We start from the raw sequence: 19453 nt of genomic DNA, 5'->3' as shown, positions 1-19453 counted from the left end.
ACTACTACCAGCAAGCACACAGCTATATGTTGTGAATACACACTATGCCTGCATAGCTTCCACGCGAGACATAGCAGTTTGTGATCCACTCAAATATCTGCAAGAAGAACAATAGTTGCTATGACTTTTGCCGCAACCCTAGTTTCAGATGGAGAGTCACACAAAAAAGGCGCAGAGTATTGTACATTTCTCGCATTTATTATTTTACCAGACTTAATTTTAATTACTGTCAGGGGGCCGATGACCTTCGATGTTAGGCCCCTTTAAACAACAACCACAACCATCATCATCATCATCATTAACAACAATTATTGCCAGAATATAATTCACCTCCCATATAGACAAAAACTTTGTGGAAACCCCAAAATAAACATTATACCTGCAGGTTCAATTTATCTGGTGAAAAACAAAAGTCATTTCGCATCCCCATTCAGAACGCCTGGGGGGTATGCAGAACTACTTAACGACGCAGACGGACAAGTTGCCACCTTAACTCCTAGCCATTTTACAGTAGTATAGGGACACTGTGCTTCTGTAGAGCGGGTTGTAGCCTCCACAGGCTGAATTTTCCTGGTGTATGTTCCCACCATATTGATGGATGCTTTCACGGCCCGTAATTATAGACTTGATAATAAGATTTTCGGCGTTTGTTGAGTCAAGAAAACAAAGTCAAATACTTCACGTTTCGCAGAGAACTTTCAAACTGTCGTTATTAAAGAAATCTTCCTCGTGAAAAGACAAGATTTTCTTCTGAAGACGCAAAACGAAGTTCTTTGTGAAACGAAAAGAATTTCACCTTTTTCCTCTACACAGCTAAAGCCCAAAAGCTTATTATCATGTCTACAGTTCAAATTACTTCTGAGAAGAGTGTACTTGCGTGAACGTATACAATCCCATGCGCTAACCGATTTATTCTCCAGCAACTGTTCATAAGTACATATTCACTATAATCTCCCTTTCCTCTCTGTCCACCCATTTTCTAATTTTATTTAGAGTCAGGTTTTCTCAAGAACAATTTCCAGAACTTAAGGTTCTGGAGCATCATGTAAGGTAAGAAATACCAAGCTACGGACGAAGAAAAAATCGAAATTGAGATTTTGGGCATTTTTATACAAATATACTTTTATTTTTTGCCGCGCTGAGTGGATCAGACGGTTAAAGCGCTGGCCTTTTGACTCCAACTTGGCAGGTTCGATCCTGGTATTTGAAGGTGCGTTAATACGCCAGCCTCATGTCGGTAGATTTACTAGCATATAAAAGAAAATTTGATGAACAGTATGAGGGCCCTATTCACCGGCGGAGATTGTCAGAATATAATACAACTTCCACATAGACAAAAGCCTCGTGGAAACTCAAATATGAACGTTATACCTACAGGTTCAATTTATTTGTTGAGAATAAAAGTCAGTTCGCATCGCCATTCAGAACGCCTGTGGGGTATGCAGAACCACTTAACGCCGCAGACGGACAAGTTGCCGCTCTAACTCCTAGCCATTCCAGTGTAGGGACAATCTTCAGCTCCGAGTTCGCATTTTGCAATGCTATGTTTTCTCTGTCCTTCTGTATGGTTTCGAAGGATGGAAGCTCAGCCCTTTGCTGGAGAGACGGACTGAAGCATTCGAAATGCACTTGTACAAAAGAATGCTTCGTATATTCTGGATGGAAAGGAAGAGGAATGAGAAAGTCGTCAACTAGACAAATAAGGAAAAAAAGAGCTTCTAACAACCATCAAGGAATGAAAGCTGAGGTACATTATGAGAGGTGACCCATCAGGGGGAACTGAAAGAAAACGATCTTTGGGGAGATGGAGAAATTCCTGGCTTAAAAACCTGCACCGTTGCTACGGACGAACTCAAATTGAAATGTTTCCAGGCGCTGTTACGAGATTTATCATAATTAATTAGTCCCCAACCTTCGTAGGAGACGCCCTCCTAAGAATAAAAGAACTCCTGGAGGACAAAATTCTGGCGCCTTAGGATCTCCCAAATCCGTCAAAAGTAGTTAGTGAGACGTAAAATCAATATCATACTCCATTATTTTTACATTTAAGAATATATTGAAAAAGTCATTATGAAAAATGAGTACATAAGAAGAATTCAGTCATAAATGTGCCCACTGGAAGGAAACGCCCATGTTTACAGGTTTTACATTTGAACATATAATGTCTAAACTATTAGATATAGATTTCTGAACTTACGTTCTACTCAGTAAAGCGGAATACTCACGTGATTATGAAAAGTTGTGATATAATTTCTTTGTAATTATAAAATCTTATTGTTTGTCCCGGTGTTGTTATACTGTGTTCTCCTAGCATACAAAGGTTCGATCGAAAGGATTTGGTAAGAGAAAATATTACGCAATTCGTTATAAACGGAAATTTTGCCGTGTAAATGGGGTTAGTTTAGGAGAATATATGAATGATTCAAATGTGCTAGGGGTAAATGTTGCAGAAAACACAAACATGTTGAACTTTGAACCTGTCGTAAGTATTGCAGCTCCAAGTTCTTCAAAGAAAATTATAAATTCTCAGCAAAGATGGAAGAGGTGACTAACAAAGCCAGAAGAAAGAAGTGGAACCTAAAAGTAACCAAGGAGGACAAAAATAATAAGGCATGAATATTCTAACAATTGTCTGAAGTTGAAAACTGTGTTGTAAAATTTTAACATCGTTTTCCCAAGATAGGCTCCTGATTTTTCTGCGCGTCAACATGGCCTTAATTAAGGGCAATAAGAATGAATTTTTCTGTAATACCTAAAAGAAATTATAAATACCTTTTGGCACAATTATTAGGTAGAATATGCAAACAAATAAGCCTTAAAAATTCAAGTGGCTAGCCCAAACATATTTTGAGAAACGTGTATCAGAATTTTGAACAATTAGCTTGGGGGTGACAGCCAAGTGTTTCTCAACCTAACGCGTACGTTTTGTAGGTTTTTATGATTAAGAACTCCTGCTAAGTAAATGGTGTACAAAGCTTCCTGTGTTTTGCGACGATAATTGGGAAACAGGGTGTTGTAAGTTATTCAGATGTTCTCGTAACATGATCAAATCAGTGGACGAGATTCAATCACCAAGGCAGAAATGAGGTTCACTTTGAAGCTCCTTCATTGCACACTGAAATACACAAAAATTCACCGCCAAATAAATATTTAATTTTATATATTCCATTACACCGGTTGGAAATCTTGTAAGGTTGGGTCAACGGCGTCATAAGGAAAATATGTTATCAAATAAGCGCGGGGAACGGATCCTTAGCCGACAGCATAGAAAACCGCATATATTTGACCTCCTGGCGCCTTACTTGCCCATCAGGGGGAGGTTTATGACGACAGTGGGCTTTAAAATGAAGATCCCATTCCCCAAAGGAAATCCTCACAGTTCTGTTGCCAATGCACCTCTTATTAAAATATACATCAGCCTCTCTTTTTCAGCTCACACAACCCGCACGTGCATCATACGCTGTTTGATAGTCTTGTAATATTTGATTCATTAATTAATATTTGTGAAGTGTATTGCTTTTCACTTATCATCATGTAATAATGTGGAGGCCGCAAAATATGACAACCATTGTCTTGCGCGCTCTCACTTGCCCTTTATACGACATGAGCCCCTTAAGACTGACAACCCACATTACCACTAGGGCGGGCCACGTTTCGGGAACAGATGTTACCACCTGGGAATACATTCGCCATCCCAACTTTTTACATATGATGTCTATATACCTGAGTTTCACAGGAGAAAATATGCACTTCAAGAGATTTTACAACTTAATAGAAACTTCACTTTACAAAATAAAATATTTATAAAATCCTCCTATCAATACAAGTTAAGTCATCTGTTAGATGAAGCAAAGTCTATACATGTTTCAGCCTAATGTCAAGGCCATCTTCAGTAGTAAAACAGTGATTACATAATATACAAACAAATTAAAAATCTTAATGATGTGAAGTGACAGTGATCATGATTAGTGAGTTAAAAACACATTGAGGTACAAAGTCCTCTCGTCTAATAGATCTTGCTGACTGTTAAAATGAAAACACTATGCTGAGGAGTGTAGTGAGACCGTCAATACTACGAATAAAACGTGTATAACATCTGTAATGGGAAAAAAGGAATATATGAGTGGATAAAAAACAAGTTAAAAATGATGTACGAAACGAAAACTCATATGACTTACTTGTACTGATAGGAGGATTTTATAAATATTTTCTTTTGTAAAGTGATAAAGGTCAATACGGAATAAGATTCATAACTTGCAATTAATAGGAACTTCCTAGTTTGGCGCAAACAACGCATACACCTCCTAAAGCATTCCTGCCTTCTCATCATCACAACTGTGAACATAACATAACCGACGCGCAAAACGGGTTACGATCTCCCTTGCTTGTTTATTTACCATCCATTACACGAGCCTTTGTCGTTCACGTCTGAGTGCGCCGGTGTCTGTTTACAGACATTTAGCGGCGCGCCAAGGGACTGCCAGCGGAGACAGAGATACACTCCCTACCGCAGCGTTATTGAGACCAGTATTTTAGAACAGAATAGAATACTTTCCATCCCCTAGCTCCGGATCGGCTGGAACTGGGGAGAAAGTAAGCATTTATTGTAATCCAAACAAGTTTTTTTTTATTCAGGCATGATTTTCTTTGTTACAATTAATCTTCAACCGCCAGTGAACGGGTCACAATATGTTAGGTGAGTGCACGGGATGGGTTTCACAGGCCTATTGTGAAATACGTTTTTAACACTTATAATAATAATAATAATAATAATAATAATAATAATAATAATAATAAAAATGATACAGCCGGGAGTGACTGAGGTGCTGCCCTTCTGACTCCAACATGGCGGGTTCGATCCTGGCTCAGTCCTGTGGTATTTAAGGTAAGGTAAGGGTTATTCTGCCCGAAGGCAGGTCCGAACCTCCGCAGAGGTGTTTCTGAGCCGGAGTTTACGTACGGTAGGGTGGCCAGTTCCTTTCCGCTCCTCCATTCCCTTACCCCCCCACCAACAGCGCGTGGCAACCCATCCAACTCCTGACCACACCCAATGTTGCTTAACTTCGGAGATCTCACGGGATCCGGTGTTTCAACACGGCTAAGGCCGTTGGCAGTGGTATTTGAAGGTGCTCAAATACGTCAGCCTCGTGTCAGTATATTTAGTGGGACGTAAAAGAACTCCTGCGGGACAAAATTCCGGCACCTAGGCGCCCCCGAAAACCATAAAAGTCGTTAGTGGGACGTACAGCAAATAATATTATTATTATTAATATAGACTACATGTACAGGCACGACAAAATAACATAATCCATTGTACTTCAGCATACTGGAAGTAAAAGCCCCCAGCCAATCTTGGAAAATGAAAATTACGAACTTTACTGTGACAGAATTATCATCGCTGATAAACAATTATGGTGCCTGCAATAGAGCAGATATAGCTTTTGTAGATAAAAACAAGTAAATCTCCTTCATAATTGGCATAGCCTGCACTAACCCTCACAACCTCCAATGAACATGTGCAGAGAAGATATCCAAGCATTACTCGCGAAACTGTTAGTGATACCTGGACTCCCTAGTGCTGAATCGGTAGACCTCGGCAATCTTCGAGATTCGTATTGGCAACCTTTGACACACAACTATGGACCGCCATGGGACATCTGACGTACAATTTACGTACTAGTACCGTTGTTGTTTACACAGAAAAGGCAAAATATAAAATTCATGCCTAGGACAAAGATTCGCATTGGGAAATGTTGTATAATGTGTGTGCGACACAGTTGTTGCCTTACGATAATAAAGGGTTAGAACATTCCTATCGATCGATCATACTATAGATTCAATTCCTATGCAATTTCAATTCAGTTGGCAGTATTACCAGAACCGGGCTAGCTCCCTCCTTACCCCGTACAAAGAAGTATCACTAACAGTTTCAGGAGTAATACACAGAAATAAAAACCCTGTGGAAACTCAACAATGTTATCATCGTTCCAGTAGTGATTGGATGTAATGGCATTATACCGAAGACACTACACAGCAGCTCTGAAGCACTTAATCTCCAGCCTCTCACTTAAGAGAAATACAAAAAGCAGCAATCCTTGCCACTTGCCATGTAGTAAGGAAGTTTATTAGCATGAACCATCCGCAATATAGAGAAGACTAAAGGAAATCGTCTACTAATAATTTTGATTTCTTATGTAAATATTCTACAAATATCTGTCAAATTTGTTTGTCAACATGAGAATATAGAATATGTACGAAGAGTATGTGCGTATGTACTAAGTAGTAGTACTTCCATGTACATTATACCGAAGAAGCATATAAACCCAATCGTAAAATTGTGAATTATATAATAATAATAATAATAATAATAATAATAATAATAATAATAATAATAATAAAACAACAGGAGTATGGAAATTAAGATCTAAAGATGAAATATACAGAAATATAGAAAACATAACAGAAACCATAAGAAAAAGGAGATTGCAATTTTTTGGACATATTTACAGAATGGATGATTCCAGATTTTAAAAAAACGGGTTTTCAAGTACCTTTGGGACAAAAAGGCAACAACTAACTGGATTCAAGAAGTAAAGAAAAATTTAGAAAGAAATAATATAAGAGAAGAAGAAATTATAGACAGAGAAATTTTTAGAAAGAGGGTAGTAATTATGGAAGGATTCCAAGGAAGACTGAACAAGAAGCCCGGTGCGAAGTGGTCCGAGGAAAGAAGGAAACAGCATAGTGAAAGGATGAAAGAATATTGGAAGGAGCGGAAGAGAAAACAACAAAGTATGAAGAACTGAACTGAAATGGGCACGTAGTCCTCAGCAGGCCTCATCGGAAAGAATAATAATAATTTGACTCGAAACATATATAATAAAATGTCCACCACTCGAAATGAAAAAAATAGACATTATCACACCTGTAATTATACCTGAAGCATTATATGCAGCAGAATGTTGAACACTTTGGACACACAGCCTGACTGAAAAACTGGCAATGAAGGGAAGGAGGATTATCCGAAAAATTCTTAGTTGGTGTTTACAGACTTCGGAGCAACACAGAAGTATACAGCCACACCGAAAAGCAATCAAGCGTAATCAGGAAAAGAAGGATAAATGTTTACGTTCACCTCTTCAGACTGTCGGCTGAAAGAATCTGTAAACGTTATTCTACTTCGGAAGTCTCAAAACGATTCATCGATAATGATCTTTTAAAGTGTGGAATCACAGAAACGGACAATCAACTCCGAGCACCACTCAAAGACAAACTTAGACAGGTTCACCAAGAAGAAGTCCCAACTCGACTGAAGCATGTCCATTCTGATGCATGGTAGAAAGCACACTCCGAAGGGATGCAAACCTGGTGGACCGCAAGAAGACAAACAGTTGAGAAATCGCGGTCCTTAGTAGCCCTAACGATGAATATAAATAATAATGACTGAAGTGTATAATATATAAAAGAAATCCTATCCACACAACACACGCACGCTGACTAATACAACTGAGTTTTATGTGCCCAGGAGAAACTACCTGCAGGCAGATTTAAATGCATGAGAGGAAGTCAAGTGCCGAAATGTCCATTGGGAGTGTATTCCAGAGCCTCGATGCAACAAGTAGAAAAGAATGTTTGCAGGAATTAGTTAGATTTAGTGGAATTTTAAGTAGGTAACTAGAAGGGGTACTAATTTCACAGAAATGAGGGAAGAAATCGAAAATTATAAGACAGGTTTAGCGTTCGTCGATGAAGTGGGAAATACTGTTATTTGTTTTACGTGCCAGTAAATACACCGACACGAGACTGACGTATTTGATTACTTTCAAATACCACCGGACTGAGCCACGATCGATCCTGCCAAGTTGGGATCAGAAGGCGAGCGCGAAAACCATCTGAGCCACTCAGACCGACTGTCCTGTATTTGTTAAATAATTTTTATAACTGTATAAAATTATTTCTCACTTCCAATTTTTTGCTTTGAAAACACTACCCAGGCATTTGATTCTGAGCGGGTTGGTTTCCCTACATACACAAATCAGCAGAATAAGAAGACTTTCATTTAAATTGCCGGCAACAGACTGGTGCATCGAAATCACGATTTCCAGCATTTCCTATAATGGGAAGTTCTCCTGTTCGTCAATAAGAGTCAACCATGTGGTTTTCCGGGCCATCCTGTACTTTACTCGTTAGTGATATGAATTGTGCAGCTCCCATTAACACCTTCTGGTAATCCCTCGGTAGGACCACCATGTGCCCGCCATCAAGTTTTGGTCAGAACCAGCCAAACCTTGCTGCTGTCGTTCTTGACCGAAAAGTGGCATTCATAAAACACAGAACGAATGTCGAAACGAAAGTAAGTATATTAATTAAGAAGGTGACCGGTTCCAATGCGGGCCACGCCCAAAACGCGTCCCTGACCTTCTGTCTCAGCGCCTGCTCTATATGGAACAAATATGTCCACACCAGGAACTTGTACTACGCACAGTCTCTAATAAAGTGGAGCTATTACAATACACTTCCGTTTAGACTAATAGCGGTGGTACGACGGAATCAAAAGATAATAATTATTATTATTTCTTCGATTTTGGCCTACTTTTGACCACGGTAATAAAATGACTTGCTGGTTAGTCCTTTTATGTTCTCTACTTCTTTATTTCGCTGCGGTTCACCTTCCTCTCCTCTGAAAACATATACTTCGACTATTTTTGGTAACCCGTTAAATTTATCTTTTTTTTTGCTAGCTGTTTTACGTAGCACCGACACAGATAGGTCTTACGGCGACGATGGGACACGAAAGGGCTAGGAGTGGGAAGAAAGCGATCGTGGCCTTCGTTGCCATGATGGTTTTCGCCTTCTTATCCTCCCAAAATCTCTTCATCAATGCACTGTGTTCCATCTTGCGTTCAGTGGATCACTTCCTACCAGTTTTCTTTTTAGGTTTCTCCACGAATTAGTACGTGGCTACTATCGTAATAAAGGCCCCACGATCTTCTATGATGTCGTACGTGATATTCATTTCTTGGAGGCCCGCTTAGCTTCTTCTAGGCAGTTAATTTGAACTTCTTTGAGTTGATTACTTTAAATAATATTTTGGTGAGTCTGTCACTGTCCATTCTATAGATATGGCCATAGAATTTCAGGCGTCTCTTGCGTACGGCATCAGTGAACTTGTCAGTTAATGAGTAGAGAACCGCTGTTCTCCTCTTAATCCACTTTTAATCTTTTCTCGTGCGACTATTACATTTCAGGAGAATTTTACTTTCTTGCTTTTCAATTTCTGTAATTTTAGAGTGTCCTCCAAGGTATATGGTTTCTGAGGTGTATAAGGCATCCGGAAAAATTATTATTATTATTATTATTATTATTATTATTATTATTATTATTATTATTATTATTATTATTATTATTATTATTATTATTATTATTATTATTATTATTGTAACGCCTTCTCTCTACGAAGGTTGGCGATCCAATTAATTATTTTTACTCGCGAAACAGGAGCTCGAATTATTTCAATAGAATTTCTTTCATACCAGGAGCGCAAGTCTTCAAGTCAGGAATTTCGTCTTCCCAAAGGTAGTTGTCCTTCAATTTTTCCCTCAGTGATGAGTTAGAGAATTTCATATCGTACATCTCTCATGGTCCGACTCTGTGGTGTAGTGGTTAGTTTGAATAGCTGCCACCCCCAAAGGCCCGGGTTCGATTTCCGGTTCTGTCACGAAATTTGAAAAGTGGTACGAGGGCTGGAACGGGGTCCACTCAACCTCGGGTGGTCAGGTGAGTAGAGGGGCGTTCGATTCCCTCCTCAGCCATCCTCGAAGTGGTTTCCGTGGTTCTCACTTTTCCTCCAGGCAAATGCTGGGATGGTACCTAATTTAAGGCCACGGCCGCTTCCTTCCCTCTTACTTGTCTATCCCTTCCAAACTTCCCATCCTCCCACAAGGCTCATGTTCAGCATAGCAGGTGAGGCCGCCTGGGCGAGGTACTGGTTATCCTCCCCAGTTTCATCTCCCGACCCAGAGTCTGAAGCTTCAGGGCACTGCCCTTGAGGCGGTAGAGGTGGGATCCCTCGCTGAGTCCGAGGGAAAAACCGACCCTGGAGGGTGAGCAGATTACGAACGAACGACCATCTCTGATGATGTGCCCAATGTACCTCAGCTTTCACTCCTTGATGATCGTTAGAAGCTCTTTTTTCTTATTTAACAAGTTGACGACTTCCTCGTTGGTCTTCCTTTCTACTAGAGATGGGCAAAAATTAGCAAAACAATTATTTTGGAACTATTCCCGCTTCGAAACTGATCTTAAAATGATCAGTACGTCGGAGCATCCTGTTCCGAAAGAACAGTGTTCCGTATCGCCGGCACACTAGCGGGATTGGTCTAGCAACATCCTGTTCCATTGGTCTAGGTGTTCGAGAACCGCGCATGTTCCGCTGGTTGGCTGATTGTTCCGACTGCGGGCGAACGTGAGTGCTAGTTCTCTACACTGGTTTCGACGTTCTTTGAAACTAGTCATTGGCTGCAATGAACAGCAGATGAACATCAAGTGAAGGGGAAGGGAACCCACAAAATTGGAAACTGTAAGATGGTGGTGGTGGTGGTGGTGGTGATTATTGTTTTAAGAGGAAGTACAACTAGGCAACCATCCTCTATATAACACTAATCAGAGAGAAAAAATGGAAGGGGTCCGACACTTCGAAAAATGAAGATATCGGCCATATGAAGACAAGGGTCACGAAGGGCATGAAAATGAAAGACTTCCTAGCCCTCCTAATACTATAGGGGTCTGAAAAGAACAAGAGTTGACCAAGAGAGGTCGGATAGGATAGATGAAAGTGAGGAGTCTGGCACAAGTAAGTGGAAACAATGCCAGGTCTCAGCTGAGGGCCCCGTGGTCGCCAACCGACGCTCCAAAATTCAGAGCCCCTGAGGCCCCTTTTAGTCGCCTCTTACGACAGGTAGGGGATACCGTGGGTGTTATTCTACCGCCCCCACCCACAGGGGGAGAAACTGTAAGAGGCGCGCATCTTAGTCAGCATTTTGACAGACAGAGAATCCGTGGTAAGTATTCATAACAATGATGATCTTTGCTCGCGTGAATTCTCACTCCGTTAAACCAGGTGCATCGTCAAAGCATTCTTTTTCAGCAAATTACGGATGTTTGTGTTGCGCTATCCACTGCAATTTATTCATTAGGAGTATAAAAATATGGCAATGCCAATATTCGGAATGTTATTGAACTAGGCCTTCATGTTTCAAACTTTTTAATACCTGCTTTCTTTTACCAGATGAAAACTTTAGTCAATAACTGTTAGGTTCTTCTGCGTTTCGAAACAAATTTATGATTAAATGCAATGTACCAAATACCTGAAAACATAAAGCATTTAACAATAAAATGTTTCTTTTTCAGATTTCATTAATACCCAATTTGTTGTGACAAAACCATATTTTAGGTTTTTCTACAGGCACTGAAATTATAGCATGAAACTGGCAGTGAGAAACCTAGTATTTTTTTCCGAGCAGGAACAACCGGAACTGCTCCAGAAAATGGACAAATTCGCCCCGTCTCTACTTTCATCCCACGATACTCGAACCATTCTTCCGCAGAAGTACATTTCAAAAGGTTTAATCGGCTTGGCCAGTAGAGGGCTTAGCATCCAACCTTCGAAACCATACAGGAGGACGGGAAAAACATAGCACTGCAACATCCGAACTCGGATGTGAAGGCTGAGATCTCTACTGGTGAACAGGGCCCTCATAACAAATTTTAGGCTTGCCCGATCCTAGATAAGATTTCATTCTTGGGATCGCAATGCTCGTTCATTCACTAGAGTACCACTATTTCTTTCTTTCTTTCTTTCTTTCTTTCTTTCTTTCTTTCTTTCTTTCTTTCTTTCCCGTGAACCGCCTCACAAGTACTGAGCTGCAGTAGTTTTTGACGGTCGGTTAGTGAGCTCGGTAAAGAGCCCACATCAAGCTAACACTCACCTGGTATATATCCGGAGATTGCAATTATACTTTCTTTACTTAACCCCGTTTAGACACCAAATATGCACAGTGCATGTGACGAAAATGGTAGTAATGATGTCCAGATTATGCGCTCCAAGAATTGTATGGTTCACCATATCTGAAAGCCAGGGTTTATCACGGGAATGTTCACACAAGTGCCCATCGGAAGAGAAATATATCAAGAGAGGTATCAGGCATACACAAGGAGAGGCTTGGTGTAGACCAGTAGCGAGCTACACACTTTGTAACGTGACCTCTGTTATATTCACAAACACTAGATACATGGCATGAAAGAGCGTGTAAGTCCCTGGTAAGACCCCAAGTAGGGAATAGTTCCAGTGTATGGGGCTCTCACCAGGATTACTTGATACGAGCAATTGAAAAGATCCTAAGGAAAGCAGCATAATTTGCCCTGGGTGATCTCCGACAAAAGAGTAGCGTTACAAATATGTTGCAAAGTTTGGGCTGGGAAGACTTGGGAGTAAGGAGACGAGATGCTCGACTAAATGGTATGTTTCGAGCTGTCAGTGGAATGACATTAGTAGACGAATAAGCTTCAAAGGTAGGAAATATCAAAATGTGAAGACAAAGTTAGAATTCGATGATGATGATGATGATGATCATGATCATGATGGCGGTTATTAAAAGGGGCCTAACATCTACACCATCGGCCCCTAATAGTACGAAATGAGACGAAATGGAATGACAAATTAAAAGTCCAAAATCCTCCACTGATTAGAATTCAAAACGTGAGGACGATGAATAAACGGATGGATATGAATTTAAAACAATCAGTGGATCCGACCCGCACTGCCACACATTCACAGAAACTGACGTAAAACAATAGTATTTCTGATCGAGGGATTGCTTCTAAAGCACAATACTGAATCAATGATGCTTGCAGTCTAAAGGGTCCAAAATCCAAGTCATCGGCCCCTCATAATGGTACCTATCGCTAGGAAAGTAGAACCATGGTATTTATCATGTTGCAGTACTGATCAAAAGTAGCGTAGACTCGCGGTATTCCACACTTTATGGTACTTTCTTTTTTGCTATTTGCTTTACGTCGCACCGACAAAGATAGGTCTTATGGCGACGATGGGACAAGAAAGGCCTAAGAATGGGAAGGAAGCGACCGTGACCTTAAGTAAGGTACAGTTCCAGCATTTGCAGAAAATGGGAACCTACGGAAAACCATCTTTAGGGCTGCCGACAGTGGGGTTCGATCCCACTATCTCCCGGAAGCAAGCTCACAGCTGCGCGCCCCTAACCGCACGGCCAAGCCGCCCGGTCATTATGATACTATTCACAAGTAAGGAAATTCGCACATGTAATACAGACCTATGGTGTTTCGCACATTGCGGCGCCATTTACAGGCAACGCAAACGTATGGTGTTCATCACCTAAGTGTACTAATCACAGGGACTCGCACTACCGCGTGGTTTTCCTCATGTAGTGGGTACTAATCATAGGCAAACCAGAACCATGGTGTCGCACCTAAAGCGGTACTAATCACAGGTACTGTAAAAGCCGACGACGCACTCTGTTGCTACTAATCACAAACCTATTTTGTACCTAACATAGTGGTACTACACGCAAGTAAAAGCGACCCACGGTGTTCCCTGCGTGGTGGTACTAATCACAAGTAGTTTCATGGTTCGAATACAATCATCACTTGGTCGCCCCTTTTAGTCGCGTCTTACGACAGACAGGGGATACCGTGGGTGTATTCTTCGTCTGCGTCCCCCACCTACAGGGGGCTGTGTGTTTGGTCCGCGAGAGGTATTTTATTTCTCTCAAGTCCGCCGGCAAGTCGCATCAGTCACAGCACTAAATGCAGATTTATGGTGATTGATTGATTGTTCCAATCTTCCGCGTAATATATTATGCCGCGCATAGACTTCTACATAACTGCACATTTCTGACACATTCCAAGGTAAATTCCAGTTAACCGGCAGACAATGCATTCTTCCGTATTTGTTTTACATTGCCTCGACACAGAGAGATCTTAATGCGACCATAGAATAGAAAGTTCTAAGACTAAGAAAGCGACCGTGACTTTAATTATGGTACAGTCCCACTATTACCAGAATGCAAGCTGGCAGATACGTGACACAGTCCGCGTAGACTATACACATGTTGACTGAATATTTGTGTGTGTGAATATCTATAGGGCAACTGGTCTAGTAATTATGTGTCCCTGATTTCTACGCATGCGTATCGATTTCGAGGAAAGCCAGCCACTCATATTTACATTTTCTTCTCTGTTTTCTTGCTTTTAACTTTCTCTAATTCACTCCACAAAATCCCCACTGGTATTCATTACGGAGTACTAATTGCTGTTACAAAATATGCGGTGTAACATTCCACTAATCACTCAGCAAAACATCTCCACCTTATGATATTGAATTAATCATGTGTTTACTTGACGACTAACAGTTGCGGCTTCGTTCACGAGGATTTAGTAATTTGATAAAAGTAGTCGTTCCTCGGTACTGTACTAAGAAGACATAATGTGATATTCCCAAAAGTACAAAAACTCCCCGATAAACTGAGTTTCATTTAATCCAGAAACGGTTGTAAACCACGTTTGTGATATTGCCTTTTGGGGCTAAGGTGACAATGTGACAAGGAACTATGTATGTGAGGAACAGTCTCCTCTCAAGTCGAATATAAAAAATAATAATGCATGTTTATTTATTTTTAAAGGCAATTCCAAAGAACTATTCCCACAGCTCTACCATCTTCAGTTTTTGAGATATAAGTATCCTCATACAAAGAATTAAATTAATTTTTCAATACTTCCACCTCTCCCCATTAAGTGGATTTTCCGAAAACAAAAAATACATATCTTTATTTTTAAAGGAGACTCCAAATACCAATTTCCACCTCAGTAACATCTTCAGTTTTGGGATAACAGTATAATAATAAAAATAATTCAACCCCCTTTTCAGTCCTTTTTACCCCTCTTAAGTGGTTTTTCCGAAAACGAAAATTCCGTGTTTCTTTATTATTAAAAGAGACTAAAAATACCAATTTTACGTCTGTTACATGTTGAGTTTTTGATATGTACTGTAGATATGCTCATTTTAAAATTCACCACCCTTTTTCAGTTCCCCATTAGTGGATTTTTCGAAAATAAATTATCTATCTTTCTTTACTTTTACAGGACATTCCAAATTCAAGTTTTCACGTCTGTAACATGCTACGTCTTTTTTTTTTAACTCATCCACCTTTTCACTCCAGTTCAGCCCCCATTAACCGTTAACTGGATTTTCCAAAAACAAAAAAATACGGGTTTCTTTATTTTTAAAGGAGATTACAAATAGCAATATTTACGTCTCTAAACCTTTTAGTTTTTGCAATATAGATATACTCATTTAAACAATTCACCCCCTTAGCAAAGGAATATCCAAAAATCCTTAGTGAGCACCTACACTCAAACATAAATGTAGCCCCAAAATTTACTTTCTATACGCCCAGTAGTTTTGGGTCGGCGATGATGAATCAGTCAGTCAGTACATGTTATTTTATATATATTATACATGTTGTTGTTTGAGTCGTCAGTCCATAGATTGGTTTGATACAGCTCTCCATGCCACCCTATCCTGTGCTAACCTTTTCATTTCTATATAAATGCTGCATCCTACATCTGCTCTTATCTGCTCGTCATATTCATACCTTGGTCTACCCATACCATTATTACCCCCTACATTTCCCTTAAAAACGACCTGAACAAGTCGTGGGTGTCTTGAGATGTGTCTTATCATGCCATCTCTTCTTCTCGTCAAATTTAGCCACAACGATCTCCTCTCACGAATTCGATTCAGTATCTCTTCATTCGCGATTCCATCTGTCCATCTCACCTTCAGCATTCTTCTGTAACACCACATTTCAAAAGCTTCTATTCTCTTTCTTTCTGAGGTAGTCATCGTCCATGTTTCACTTCCATACAATGCCACAATCAAGATGAAAGTCTTCAAAAACACCTCTCTAATTCCTATATCAGTGGACACATTTCTTTTCTTAAGAGAGGCCTTTCTTGCTTGTATATTGTATGTCCTCCTTACTTCTGCCATCGTTAGTTATTGTACTACGCAAGTAACAATACCCATCTTCTTCCTTTAAGACTTCATCTCCTAATCTAATATTACCTGCATCACCTGACTTCATGCGACTGCACTCCATTACCTTTGTTTTGAACTCATTTACATCCTGTACTTCTTACCCAAGACTTCATCCATACCATTCAGCAACTTCTCGAGATCTTCTGCAGTCTCAGATAAAATTATAATATCATCGAAAAATCTCAGGGTTTTGATTTCCTCTCCTTTGATTGTGATTCCCTTTTCAAATTCCGCTTTGATTTCCTTTACTGCCTGTTCTACATAAATATTGAAAAGGAGGGGGACAAACTGCAGCCTTGCCTCACTCTTCTCTGGATTGCTGCTTGTTTTTCATAGCTCTCGATTCGCATCACTGCAGTCTGATTTTTATATAGATCACCTCCATATCTTACAATATTAACCCGGACTGATACATTGAAGGGTAAATATTTGTGATGTATGTAACTGCCGAGAAATGATATTACAAATTTATGGAGTGACCATTACAAATAACATTTTCACAAAATGTGTATTATTTTTCAAATTTTAAACTTAGCAAAAAATAAAAGAAACAGTTTTGTCTCTCTTTTCACTGTTATAATAATTCCAGCAGCGGTTCTCAATATAACAGGGGGAAAGAACTGTCAAGTCATGAGTGACAACACGGTAAATGAATACTTAATATACAGCTTACACTGATTTAGTCGATTTCCTAATCCGCATGGAGAATACAAGAAAAGAAAAGTTAAAATAATGAGGCGCTAGAACGCATCGAACCCTGGACACATCACTACACCAGCGGTGCAGCACGTAAACTCAAATTACCCAGATCCACACAGACCGTTCACAAACCTTAGACACGTGCCATATTTAGCACATTTAAAAACACCTTGTTAAAATACGCATGGGTTTTCCGTGGTTTCCCATTTTCACACCAGGCAAATGCTGGGGCTGTACCTTAATTAAGGCCACGGCCGCTTCCTTCCAACTCCTAGGCCTTTCCCATCCCATCGTCGCCATAAGACCTATCTGTGTCGGTGCGACGTAAAGCCCCTAGCAAAAAAAATACGCATGCGTCATTTACACGAGACGATATACATGGTACTTTATAGGCGTCATCAATCACCACCACTGCTCTGCATTTAAAATTCCCTTTTTTTTTTACTAGGGGCTCTACGTCGCACCGACACAGGTAGGTCTTATGGCGATGATGGGATAGGAAAGGCCTAGGAGTTGGAAGGAAGCAGTCGTGGCCTTAATTAAGGTACAGCCTCAGCATTTGCCTAGTGTGAAAATGGGAAACCATGGAAAACCATCTTCAGGGCTGCCGACAGTGGGATTCGAACCCACTATCTCCCGGATGCGAGCTCACAGCCACGCGCCTCTACGCGCACGGCCAACTCGCCCGGTAAAATTCCCGATCAGTTGTTTACAGTCAATGATTTAAAAATGAGAATTCTATTTCTTCTGGCCAGATCTTGCCAATTCGCTCTCCTGTCATGATTTCTAATCGGTATCCCTGCACTTGTAATTCGATCTATCCATCTCATCTTCAGAAATCTTCTGTAACACTACATTTCAAAGGCGTCTATTCTCTTTCTTTATGAGCTGGTTAATGTCCATGTCCGAAACAATGCCACGCTCCAGACGAAAGTTTTCAAAAGAGTATTTCTACTTCCTATATCAATGTTGGATGCAGGACAATTTATTTTCTTATGAAAGGTGTTCCTTTCTTGTACCTGTCTGCATTTTATGTCCTCCTTACTAATTAGTTATTCCAGTATCCAAGTAACGACATACATCTACTTTCTTTAAAACTTCATTTCCTAATCTAATATTTCTTGCATCACCCGACTTCGTTTGACCGGACTCTTTTGCTTCGGATTAATTTCCTCTCATCTTGTACCCTTTCTACAAGACTGTGTCCATAATCATTCAGCAATTTCTTCAGACCTTCTCTAGACTTAAATGAAATAACAATGTCATCAGAGTTTTGATATCCTCTCCTTGGATTGTGATTCCCATTCCAAATTCCTCTTTAATTCCTTTACCACCTGTTATATATATTGAAAAGAAAAGCAGAAAAACTTCAGCCTAGTAGCCTCGCTTCTTTCTGCAATGCTAATACGTTTTTCTTCCACGACCTTGATTCTTATTATTGCAAACTGATTTTTGTAAAGCTTACAATCAATATGTCTTCCCCGGTAACTCACTCCGACCACATGAAAAATAATTATAATATAACAATGTAAAATACAGCACAATTTACTAATTCTTTTTTTTTTTTGCTATTTGTTTTACGTCGCACCGACACAGATATGTCTTATGGCGACGATGGGATAGGAGAGGTCTAGAAAGTGGAAGGAAGCAGCCGTGGCCTTAATTAAGGTACAGCCCCGGCATTTGCCTGGTGTGAAAATGGGAAAACACGGAAAACCATCTTCACGGCTGCCGACAGTGGGGCTCGAACCCACTATCTCCCGATTACTGGATACTGGCCGCACTTAAACGACTGCAACTATCGAGCTCGGTAATTTACTAATTTACAGTTACTAAGAGACATTAACACTTAAAGGGATACTAAGAGACTACATGCTCTATTCACCGATAAAGTGATTAAGAAAAGTCGACAAACAAAATATGTACAAATTTTCGAGGACAATGTCTGTGCAGACTCAACACAACTAACGCCCGCAAACTCACAGAACAACCTTTTAGAATACGGTTTGATTGACCTAATATTCTTTACACCCTTGTGTTGTTCCGTTTGTGATCTCCTTGAAGACAAATCTCTCTCTCTCTTTCACTTTATACATTTTCGTAATATTCTGTAACCCTGATCAGTCAGTTGCCAGGACAAGGTACACATAAAGACAGGTTATCGCAAACCGATCTCACAACAACTACGACTTTCATATCGGCGTGGCAGTGCCATTCACTGCTGCTGTAGCAGGTACCATTAACCACAACCTGTTGACATAACAGTTCCACTTCCTACATGCGCTTCATTACACAAAATAAAATAGAACGCATTAATGTACACTTTCTCGCGTGTTGCGTAATGGACAGAGTCAAAACAACCTCATTTACTTCGTTCCTAATCTTATATTGCAAGTTAAAAATGGCTCTAACCTTCCCAAAAAAGGTGGCTGGAAGATCTAATAAAGACCTGAGGCTTTTTTCCTATTCATTTTATTATTATTATTATTATTATTATTATTATTATTATTATTATTATTATTATTATTTTTATTATTATGCGCGAATAGACCCTTTTCGGAACACACGGAGCTTTATTTATGATTTCGTTTGCGGAGGATCCAGGATGCTTTCATCTGT

The sequence above is a fragment of the Anabrus simplex genome, chromosome X (genome assembly GCF_040414725.1).
Source record: "Anabrus simplex isolate iqAnaSimp1 chromosome X, ASM4041472v1, whole genome shotgun sequence".
In the NCBI taxonomy this organism is placed as follows: domain Eukaryota; kingdom Metazoa; phylum Arthropoda; class Insecta; order Orthoptera; family Tettigoniidae; genus Anabrus; species Anabrus simplex.
This window is presented reverse-complemented; position numbering follows the sequence as displayed.